At 53.3% G+C, this 11915-nt stretch overlaps 1 long non-coding RNA gene across 2 annotated transcripts; it reads right to left on the reverse strand.

Annotated features, from left to right (window-relative positions):
• Positions 1-316: 316 nt before the first annotated feature.
• LOC117438799 (uncharacterized) lies at positions 317-4783 on the reverse strand. 2 transcript variants are annotated; one of them, XR_004551034.1, is made up of 4 exons: positions 4716-4783; positions 3465-3653; positions 1343-1457; positions 317-508 (listed from the first exon to the last, which is right to left on the reverse strand). It is a non-coding gene; the product is annotated as an uncharacterized lncRNA (long non-coding RNA). The 2 variants fall into 2 exon arrangements; XR_004551033.1 differs by lacking the exon at positions 4716-4783 and adding an exon at positions 4453-4708.
• Positions 4784-11915: the final 7132 nt, after the last annotated feature.

Below are 11915 nucleotides of genomic sequence, written 5' to 3' on the forward strand. Positions count from 1 at the left end.
CTACTTGCAGTACGCAGTTTTGGCCACAGGAGGGCAGCAGCTCCCGTTGCTCTGAGCCACCCCTTTGCTTCCCCTCCCGCATCTCCGGCACCTGCAGTACCGAGCTTTGGACACAGGATGGCAGCAGCGAGCAGTGCCCCGAGCTACGCCGTGCCCCCCCCACCTCCAGCTCCTGCAGTACCGACGCTTAGACACGAGGTGGCAGCACACGCTGCAGAAGCTACGGCCTGAGGGCAACGGCCGTTCCCCTCCCCGTTGACAGCCTCCGGGGACCCCAGCTGCTGAGTGGGGACAGTTTGCAATATTGGGGCTGGGGCAAAGTTGCTCAGGGAACTTTTATTCGAGATTCTTTCAGGCTTTTATTGCTTTGGGGGGATTTATAATCACATTCTTCTCTTTTGCTTTTTATTTTCTTTACGCGTTTTATTTATTTCCTTTTTCATTCATGTTTTTCCAGCTGTCCTTGTCTTTTATTCTCTTTCAGTAACTTTTTTTAGGCGTCCCATACCTAAAATGAGATAAGAAATGGGCAAACATGGGTTAGAAAATTAAAAAAATGGTTCAAAACGCCTTACAAATGGTCCAAAGTGGAACACAAGTGGCCCAAAATGGATTAAAACAAGCAAGAAATGGGTAAAAATGGGTTAGAAGTGGGCAAAAATGGCTTACAATGCGGGAGATGTGGATAAATATGGGACAGAAACAGCCACAGACTGGTCAGAAATAGCCCCAAAAAAAGCTTTAAAGGGGTTAGAAATGGGAAGATGGGTTAGAAATTGCCAAAAACGGCTTAAAACTGGTAAGAAATGGGCAAAACTGGGATAGAAATGGCCATGAATTGTTCAGAAATAGACTAAAATGGCTTAAAATAGGGTAGAAATGGGAAAAATGGCTTAAACCAGGTTCAGAAATGGGCAAAAATGTGTTTGAAGTGGCAAAAAAATTGGTTAGAAGAAAAAATAGTTTAGAAATGGACAAAATGGCTTAAACCAGGTTAGAATTGGACATATACGAGTTGCAAATGGCTAAAAATGGGTTTAAATCTAGTTAGAAGTGGCCAAAATTGTGTTAGAAATGGTCAAAAATGGCTTAAAGCTGCTGACAAATGGGAAAAAATGGGTTAGAAAAATAAAAAAGTCGCTTAAACAGAGTGAGAAAAGGGCCAAAAAAAAGATGGAAATTTAAAAGAATGGCTTTAAAAGGGTTAGGAGTGACCAAACATGGGTTAGAAATGGCAGAAAGAATTTAGAAATTGCAAATAAAACAGTTTAGAAGTGGGCATAAATGAGTTAGAAACAGCCATGTTACGGCATCTTCTTGGAATCAGTGGGTAAGTACACACCTCTGTCCCTGCAAGTGCTGCCCGGGGCTGCCAGGAAAGCCGATCTGTGCAATAGGCTGTGTGTGTTCTGGTCTGTGAGCCCCCCATCAGCTACAGTACAGGTGAAGTCTTGTCACTGGAAAATGTTGAGCAGATAATACCCTTTAGTGAGCTAGAAAGCGGCACTAACGCTGCCCGCCTGGCAGGCTAGGAAAGGCAGATACATTTGGGGTTATGCACACAAAAGCTCTACGTCCTGCCGTGGTTCCAGTGTCATTGCTCTTAGAGGTAAATGGAAAAGCAGCCTCAGGCCTCCTGCTGGGCTCAGGGATCCATCAGCTGCACCAGAGCAGCTTTGCCTGCAGGATGTGATACTTGCTATGCTGGTAAGTGACCAGTTCAAATAGGTTGAAATCAAAGTGCATTTGCCCAGAGCTGGGTGTTACTCGCATTGGTACTGGTACTTGTGGTAGCAAACATCTAATGTGACCCACCTGCTGAACAGAGCTCAGTACTGCAAATAATAAGCCAGTTTCCCCTCCCTGGCTGCATTAAAACAGGCTCCTCCAGATGAATTTAACCTCATGTCAGCGAAGCACTTTAGCTCAAGGTGCCAAAGACGAGCTTCAGCAAGGGCACAATGCCACCAGACACACCAAAGTGCGTGAGGACGAGAAGCCCTTCCCTAAGAAAGAAGGGTAACTGTGGCCTTGGGCTTCTAAAGAGACCCTCAGCAGCTGTAGGGAAACGCCTGCATTCCCTGGGGTTCTAATCATAGGAGCACAGAAAGGTTTTGGTCGGAAGGAACCTTTAAAGGTCATCTGGTCCAACCTCCCCTGCCATGAGCAGGGACATCTTCAACTCCATCAGGGTGCTCAGAACCACATCCAGCCTGGCCTTGAATGTCCCCAGGGATGGGGCATCCACCACCTCTCTGGCCAACCCCTGCCAGTGCTTTACCACCCTCATTACAGAAAAATACTGGGGCTGACCTGCAGTTCCTGGTTCTCCCTCCTCCCTCCAGGCCTTGCCTTCTCCTCAGCAGTGCAGCTCCTAATTCAACAAAGACAACACCAAGAGCTGCAAACTCTGCTGGCAGTACCCAAATGTCAAGAGGAAACCAGGGACTTGCATTGTCACAACATCCAACAGGATGATTAGAAAAACACTGGTAATTCCCCATAGCCATAGAGCTGCTGCAAAACAGCCTGCAAGCAAAGCAATTGCTGTTTAAGCAAAAAGCAGCGCAATGGTCTCCGAGCAGGAAAGCAAACCAAGCTGAGATTTCCTGGGACAATGTTTTCAATTACGTGAATGTAATTGACTGGAAGGGAAAAAACTTCTTGAATTAAGCACGTAAACAAGGTGAACAAAATAATTTCTTCCTTGTTCAAGCAGAGGATGTGGTTTTGCTCTCATTTACTGGTCCCAGGTAGGAGAATCTAGATCTTTCCGGCTGTTAAGTGTCACTCTGCATTTATGCCAATGTAAGAGGAAACAAAGTCCTGCATCCACATCTTGAGCCCCAGCTCAAGAGGGACGTGGAGCTGCTCAAGCGAGCCAGAGGAAACCATGGAGCTGCTGCGAGGGCTGGAGCAGCTCTGCTCTGGAGCCAGGCTGAGAGAGCTGGGCTGGGGCAGCCTGGACAAGAGAAGGCTCCTGAAGGGGAGACCTGAGAGCAGCTCAGTGCCTAAAGGGGCTGCAGGAAACCTGGAGAGGGGCTTGGGACAAGGGCCTGTAGGGACAGGCCAAGAGGGAAAGGCTTGAACCTGCCCAAGAGAGGGGAGACTGAGCTGAGCTCTGAGGCAGAAGCTGTTCCCGGTGAGGGTGCTGAGGCGCTGGCACAGGGTGCACAGAGAAGCTGTGGCTGCCCCATCCCTGGCAGTGTTCAAGGCCAGGCTGGACACAGGGGCTTGGAGCAACCTGCTCTAGTGTGAGGTGTCCCTGCCTGCCTGTGGCAGGGGTTGGAGCTGGATGAGCTTTAAGGTCCCTTCCAACATGAACCATTCCATGATTCTGTAAAATGTAGAAATGGGGAGGATAACTACAGGCAAATTACAGACCAATCGATGAAAGCAGAGAGTAAATGGATTTCCTCTCTCGGCAAGGTCAGAGGAGCATGCGCTACGATTACCAGACATACCTCCGCTTTCCTCTCCTGCTTCCCAGTCGCAGAAACCTCTCTTTCCTTTTTGGTCTTTCCTGCTAAAACGGCGCAACTCTCTCCAAAGGTTCTGCTATTAACTTGAATTTTGTGCTTCTGTCCTCAGTGACATGACTCCAGCTTTGACTGTGGTCTTTGATCACTGTATCGCAGCTTCAGGAGGGAGAGCTGTGTGGATGGAGAATAGATGCTAAGGCCACTGTTTCCACCATGTACTTATTTGTACATAACATGCAATTAAACACAGGAAACTGAGCACCCACACAGCAGTACACAAATCCACTTCTGCTGCTGCGACATAGATGGCCACTAAAAACAAGAAAAAAACCCATGTACTACCATGCCAAACCTAATACATCGGTGCTGCTCACACCAAACCATACACTGGGAGCTTCCTGCCAGCCTGTACCACTTCAGAGCTTGCAGTGGTGATATTATGATATTAACTTGAATTTTTGCACTGACTGCTAGGAAGGCAATAAAAAGAAGCATTTTTAGCAAGTGATAATAAAGCTATTTCATAGTATCATATCAATAAATAAAGATACATTCATCACCATCGTACATCACAGTCCTCTATGATAGGCAGGAAAGTGCCAAATCCCCAGCTGCCCATGCCTCCCTGGGCACGGGCCCTCACTGCAGGGGCACCTCTCCAGCTCACAAGGCAGTTCTGCTTTCGGAGGCAGCCTCCCGGAAGGATGCAGCCATTCCATCCTGTTTCAGGGCAGCACCTCTCCAGGTGCTATCATTGCAACCGGCCACAAACTTCCCCTTTCTTGGGGGAAGAGAGGGAAACCGATGTGTTTGACTCCTGGAAAAGCTTTGGGGTGTGATGAGAAACATCCTGCACACAGAACAAAACAATCGAGCACCTTGGGGACGGCCTGGCAAACTGTTTCTGCAGCTCTCCATGGGTCACAGCACCCCCAGTGTCTCTCCGCCCCACCCCCGGGTTTGTCCGTACCCCAAAGACCACGGTGGTGGCGCCGTGCAGGAGGTGGATGCCGAGTCCGTGCAGCAGCGGCGGCAGCAGCTGTTGCCGTGGAGTCCGTGACCCGGAGCGGCAGCGGGGAACACGAGTGCCTCCGGCAGGAGGGATGGGAAGGGGGACACGGTCGCCGCTGCAGGCCGAGACAGCAGCGCCGCCCCGCCGCGACTGCCCCCCTCCGGCTGCCGGCCTGCCCCAGACACCCTCGGTGCCCCGGTTCTACCCTGGGCCGAACTGACCTGTGCCGAGCCGTTCCGTACCGCATTAGCGTCTGGGATGTCGCGCATGCGCAGTACCGTTTCGGGTCTCGAGCATGCGCAGTAGCGTCTGTGATACCGCGCATGCGCAGTACCGTACGGGAGCCTGCGCATGCGCATAAGCTTTTGATGTCCCGCGCATGCGCAGTAGCGTCTAGTGCCTCGCGCATACACAGTAGCGCTTGAAACCTTGCGCATGCTCAGTAGCGTCTGGGATCTTACGCATGCGCAGTAGCGTTTGGGACCTTGCGTCCCTCTCAGGCGGCTTTGTCTCCGCTCGGTTCTCTTCGGCGTGGCTACGAGCGGGGTGACGTGCGCCGCAGCCAATCAGAGGAGCGGAGGGGCGCTGCCGGAGCTGGGCGGGACTAAGAGTGATTGACAGGCGCCGCAGCCAATCAGAGGAGTGGGGAGGCTAGTGTAGAAGCCGCACGGAAGTGGGGCGGGACTAAGAGTGACTGACAGGCGTCTCAGCCAGTCGGGGTGCGGGTTGCGCCGCCGAACCGGGGTCGGACCGTACCGGACCGAGCCGAGGCGAATCATGGGGGGTAACGGGACTCGGCGGAGGCAAACGGGGGGGGCAATGGCAGCTGTCGGCTCCCCTGGGACCCTATGGAAGCCACTCCGGTCCCTCCGGGCGGCTCCGTCCCCCTCAGGCGGCTTCGGCTCCGCTCGGTTCTCTTCGGGCGGCTCCGTCCCCCTCAGGCGGCTTCGGCTCCGCTCGGTTCTCTTCGGCCGGTTCCGCCGCTTCGGGAGGGTTCGGCTTCGCCTCAGCCAATCAGAGGAGTGGGGGGGGTGTGTCGGAGAGGGGCGTGGCTACGAGCGGGCGACGTGCGCCGCAACCAATCAGAGGGGTGCGGGGGCGCCGCCGGAGCTGGGCGGGACTAAGCGTGATTGACAATTACCGTAGCCAATCAGAGGAGTGGGGGGGCCAGTGTAGAAAGCCGAACGGAAGTGGGGCGGGACTAAGAGTGACTGACAGGCGTCCCAGCCAATCGGGGTGCGGGTTGTGCCACCGAACCGGGGCCGGACCGTACCGGACCGAGCCGAGGCGAATCATGGGGGTAACGGGACTCGGCGGAGGCAAACGGGGGGGCAATGGCAGCTGTCGGCTCCCCTGGGACCCTGTGGAAGCCACTCCGATCCCTCCGAGCGGCTCCGTCCCCCTCAGGCGGCTTCGGCTCCGCTCGGTTCTCTTCGGCCGGTTCCGCCGCTTCGGGAGGGTTCGGCTTCGCCTCAGCCAATCAGAGGAGTGGGGGGCCGGTGTCGGAGAGGGGCGTGGCTAGGAGCGGGTGACGTGCTCATCAGCCAATCAGAAGAGTGGGGGGGCGGAGCCGGCGAGGGGCGTGGCTAGGAGCGGGTCACGTGCGCATCAGCCAATCAGAGGAGTGGGGGGGCGGAGCCGGAGAGGGGCGTGGCTAGGAGCGGGTCACGTGCGCCTCAGCCAATCAGAGGAGTGGGGGGCGGAGCCGGCGCCGGGCGGGACTAAGCGTGATTGACAACCGCAGCAGCCAATCATAGGCGTGGGGGGGCGGACCCGGCGCCGGGCGGAACTAAGCGTGATTGACAACCGCCGCAGCCAATCAGAGCAGTGAGGGGGCGCCGTCGGCGCCGGGCGGGACTAAGCGTGATTGACAACCGCTGCAGCCAATCAGAGGCGTGGGGGGGGCGCCGTCGGCGCCGGGCGGGACTAAGCGTGATTGACAACCGCCGCAGCCAATCAGAGGAGTGGGGGGGGCGCCGCCGGCGCCGGGCGGGACTAGGCGTGACTGACAAGCGCCGCAGCCAATCAGAGGAGTGGGGGGGCCAGTGTAGAAGCCGAACGGAAGCGGGGCGGGACTAAGAGTGACTGACAGGCGTCTCAGCCAGTCGGGGTGCGGCTTGTGCCGCCGAACCGGGCCCGGACCGTACCGTACCGAGCCGAGGCGAATCATGGGGGTAACGGGACTCGGCGGAGGCAAACGGGGGGGGCAATGGCAGCTGTCGGCTCCCCTGGGACCCCATGGAAGCCACTCCGGTCCCTCCGGGCGGCTCCGTCCCCCTCAGGCGGCTTCGGCTGCGCTCGGTTCCCTTCGGGCGGCTCCGTCCCCCTCAGGCGGCTTCGGCTCCGCTCGGTTCCCTTCGGGCGGCTCCGTCCCCGTCAGGCGGCTTCGGCTCCGCTCGGTTCCCTTCGGGCGGCTCCGGCCTCTTGGCGTGCAGTTCGTAGTTTTGGCCACAGGTGGGCAGCACCTCCCTTTGCTCTGAGCCACCCCTTTGCTTCCCCTCCCGCATCTCCGGCACCTGCAGTACCGAGCTTTGGACACAGGATGGCAGCAGCGAGCAGTGCCCTGAGCTACGCCGTGCCCCCCCACCTCCAGCACCTGCAGTACCGATACTTGGACACGAGGTGGCAGCACACGCTGCAGAAGCAACGGCCTGAGGGCAACGGCGGCTCCCCTCCCCGTTGACAGCCTCAGGGGACCCCAGCTGCTGAGTGGGGACAGTTTGCAATATTGGGGCTGGGGCAAAGTTGCTCAGGGAACTTCTATTCGAGATTCTTTCAGACTTTTATTGCTTTGTGTTTGCTTTGTGGGGATTTATAATCACATTCTTCTCTTTTGCTTTATATTTTCTTTACACATTTTATTTCCTTTTTCATTCATGTTTTTTTCCAGCTGTCCTTGTCTTTTAGTCTCTTTCAGTAACTTTTTTTAGGCGTCCCATACCTAAAATGAGATAAGAAATGGGCAAACATGGGTTAGAAAATGAAAAAAATGGTTCAAAACACCTTACAAATGGTCCAAAGTGGAACACAAGTGGCCCAAAATGGATTAAAACAATCAAGAAATGGGTAAAAATGGGTTAGAAGTGGGCAAAAATGGCCTACAATGCGGAAGATGTGGATAAATATGGGACAGAAACAGCCACAGACAGGTCAGAAATAGCCCCCAAAAAAGCTTTAAAGGGGTTAGAAATGGGAAAGATGGGTTAGAAATTGCCAAAAACGGCTTAAAACTGGTAAGAAATGGGGAAAAACTGGGATAGAAATGGCCATGAATTGTTTTGAAATAGACTAAAATGGCTTAAAATAGGGTAGAAATGGGGAAAAATGGCTTAAACCAGGCTCAGAAATGGGCAAAAATGTGTTTGAAGTGGCAAAAAAAAATGGTTAGAAGAAAAAATAGTTTAGAAATGGACAAAACGGCTTAAACCAGGTTAGAATTGGACATATAAGGGTTGCAAATGGCTAAAAATGGGTTTAAATCTAGTTAGAAGTGGCCACAATTGTGTTAGAAATCGTCAAAAAAGGCTTAAAGCTGCTGACAAATGGGAAAAAATGGGTTAGAGAAATAAAAAAGTGGCTTAAACAGAGTGAGAAAAGGGCAAAAAAAAAAAGAGGGAAATTTTAAGAAATGGCTTTAAAAGGGTTAGAAGTGACCAAAACACGGGTTAGAAATGGCAGAAAGAATTTAGAAATAGCAAATAAAACAGTTTAGAAGTGGGCATAAATGAGTTAGAAACAGCCATGTTACGGCATCTTCTTGGAATCAGGGGCTAAGTACACACCTCTGTCCCTGCAAGTGCTGCCCGGGGCTGCCAGGAAAGCCGATCTGTGCAATAGGCTGTGTGTGTTCTGGTCTGTGAGCCCACCATCAGCTACGGTACAGGTGAAGTCTTGTCACTGGAAAATGTTGAGCAGATAATACCCTTTAGTGAGCTAGAAAGCGGCACTAACGCTGCCTGCCTGGCAGGCTAGGAAAGGCAGATACATTTGGGGTTATGCACACGAAAGCTCTACGTCCTGCCGTGGTTCCAATGTCATTGCTCTTAGAGGTAAATGGAAAAGCAGCCTCAGGCCTCCTGCTGGGCTCAGGGATCCATCAGCTGCACCTGAGCAGCTTTGCCTGCAGGATGTGATACTTGCTATGCTGGTAAGTGACCAGTTCAAATAGGTTGAAATCAAGGTGCATTTGCCCAGAGCTGGGTGTTACTCGCACTGGTACTGGTACTTGTGGCAGCAAACATTTACCGTGACCCACCTGCTGAACAGAGCTCAGTACTGCAAATAATAAGCCAGTTTCCCCTCCCTGGCTGCATTAAAACAGGCTCCTCCAGATGAATTTAACCTCATGTCAGTGAAGCACTTTAGCTCAAGGTGCCAAAGACAAGCTTCGGCATGGGCACAATGCCACCAGACACACCAAAGAGCGTGAGGACGGGAAGCCCTTCCCTAAGAAAGAAGGGTAACTGTGGCCTTGGGCTTCTAAAGAGACCCTCAGCAGCTGTAGGGAAATGCCTGCATTCCCTGGGGTTCTAATCATATGAGCACAGGATGGTTTTGGTTGGAAGGAACCTTTAAAGGTCATCTGGTCTAACCTCCCCTGCCATGAGCAGGGACATCTTCAACTCCATCAGGGTGCTCAGAACCACATCCAGCCTGGCCTTGAATGTCCCCAGGGATGGGGCATCCACCACCTCTCTGGCCAACCTCTGCCAGTGCTTTACCACCCTCATTACAGAAAAATACTGGGGCTGACCTGTTCCTGGTTCTCCCTCCCTCCCTCCAGGCCTTGCCTTCTCCTCAGCAGTGCAGCTCCTAATTCAACAAAGACAACACCAAGGGCTGCAAACTCTGCTGGCAGTACCCAAATGTCAAGAGGAAACCGGGGACCTGCATTGTCACAACATCCAACAGGATGATTAGAAAAACACTGGTAATTCCCCATAGCCATAGAGCTGCTGCAAAACAGCCTGCAAGCAAAGCAATTGCTGTTTAAGCAAAAAGCAGCGCAATGGTCTCCGAGCAGGAAAGCAAACCAAGCTGAGATTTCCTGGGACAATGTTTTCAATTACGTGAATGTAATTGACTGGAAGGGAAAAAACTTCTTGAATTAAGCACGTAAACAAGGTGAACAAAATAATTTCTTCCTTGTTCAAGCAGAGGATGTGGTTTTGCTCTCATTTACTGGCCCCAGGTAGGAGAATCTACATCTGTCCAGCTGTTAAAGTGTCACTCTGCATTATGCCAATGTAAGAGGAAACAAAGTCCTGCATCCACATCTTCAGCCCCAGCTCAAGAGGGACGTGGAGCTGCTCAAGCGAGCCAGAGGAAACCATGGAGCTGCTGCGAGGGCTGGAGCAGCTATGCTCTGGAGCCAGGCTGAGAGAGCTGGGCTGGGGCAGCCTGGACAAGAGAAGGCTCCTGAAGGGGAGACCTGAGAGCAGCTCCAGTGCCTAAAGGGGCTGCAGGAAACCTGGAGAGGGGCTTGGGACAAGGGCCTGTAGGGACAGGCCAAGGGGAATGGCTTGAACCTGCCCGAGGGGAAACTGAGCTGAGCTCTTAGGCAGAAGCTGTTCCCCGTGAGGGTGCTGAGGCGCTGGCACAGGGTGCACAGAGAAGCTGTGGCTGCCCCATCCCTGGCAGTGTTCAAGTCCAGGTTGGACACAGGGGCTTGGAGCAACCTGCTCTAGTGTGAGGTGTCCCTGCCTGCCTGTGGCAGGGGTTGGAGCTGGATGAGCTTTAAGGTCCCTTCCAACATGAACCATTCCATGATTCTGTAAAATGTAGAAATGGGGAGGATAACTACAGGCAAATTACAGACCAATCGATGAAAGCAGAGAGTAAATGGATTTCCTCTCTCGGCAAGGTCAGAGAAGCATGTGCTACGATTACCAGACATACCTCTGCTCTCTTCTCCTGCTTCCCAGTTGCAGAAACCTCTCTTTCCTTTTTGGTCTTGCAGATGAAAGAAAGAGGCTAAAAAAGTCTTCTGGAGCTCTTGAAAGGGTCTGTTCTGGCACACACAGTGTGCACATGGCTGCACGCTGCTCTGAAACAGAAGGGTTCTTGTATTTATCTAAGAACAAGAACTGGGTTTTTCTCAAAGCTCAAGAAACCACTGATGTGGGTCCACAGCATCAATGCTGATGAGGCCGATAGGCGGGTGTGCAGCCTAAAAAGAACGCATGATCAGGGTGCAGGTCACGTGTAAAACTCGCTCAAAACAGACACTCATATAGGGCATCGTGCAAGCAGGGTATTGCTGCAGCAGCCGTCCCTTGAAGAAATGGCTGGTTTTACAAACCTGTCTATCCTTACATCATCTTTATGTTCCTCCTCCTCGTACATATGAACATAAATTGTTAACAAGTTAAGCATAGATGCATAGATGGCATAGATGGCCACTAAAAACAAGAAAAAAAACCCATGTACTACTATGCCAAACCTAATACATCGGTGCTGCTCACACCAAACCATACACTGGGAGCTTCCTGCCAGCCTGTACCACTTCAGAGCTTGCAGCTTTTACCATGATATTATGATATTAACTTGAATTTTTGCACTGACTGCTAAGAAAGCAAAAAAGGAAGCATTTTTAGCAAGGGATAATAAAGCTATTTCATAGTATCATATCTATAAATAAAGATGCATTCATTACCATCGTACATCACAGTCCTCTATGATAGGCAGGAAAGTGCCAAGTCCCCAGCTCCCCATGCCTCCCTGGGCACGGGCCCTCACTGCAGGGGCACCTCTCCAGCTCACAGGGCAATTCTGCTTTCGGAGGCAGCCTCCCGGAAGGATGCAGCCATTTCATCCTGTTTCAGGGCAGCACCACTCCAGGTGCTATCATTGCAACCGGCCACAAACTTCCCCTTTCTTGGGGGAAGAGAGGGAAACCGATGCGTTTGACTCCTGGAAAAGCTTTGGGGTGTGATGAGAAACATCCTGCACACAGAACAAAACAATCGAGCACCTTGGGGAAGCCCTGGCAAACTGTTTCTGCGGCTCTCCATGGGTCGCAGCACCCCCAGTGTCTCTCCCCCCCCCCCCCGTTTGTCCGTACCCCAAAGACCACGGTGGTGGCGCCGTGCCGGTGGTGGATGCCGAGTCCGTGCAGCAGCGGCGGCCGCAGCTGTTGCCGTGGAGACCGTGACCCGGAGCGGCGGCAGCAGCTGTTGCCGTGGAGACCGTGACCCGGAGCGGCGGCAGCAGCTGTTGCCGTGGAGACCGTGACCCGGAGCGGCCGCGGGGAACACGAGTGCCTCCGGCAGGAGGGATGGGAAGGGGGACACGGTCCCCGCTGCAGGCCGGGACAGCAGCGCCGCCCCCCCGCGACTGCCCCCCTCCGGCTGCCGGCCTGCCCCAGACCCCCTCGGTGCCCCGGTTCTACCCTGGGCCGAGCCGAGCCGTGCCGTGCCGAT

This window comes from Melopsittacus undulatus, unplaced genomic scaffold (genome assembly GCF_012275295.1).
Source record: "Melopsittacus undulatus isolate bMelUnd1 unplaced genomic scaffold, bMelUnd1.mat.Z mat_scaffold_616_arrow_ctg1, whole genome shotgun sequence".
Taxonomy (NCBI): Eukaryota; Metazoa; Chordata; class Aves; order Psittaciformes; family Psittaculidae; genus Melopsittacus; species Melopsittacus undulatus.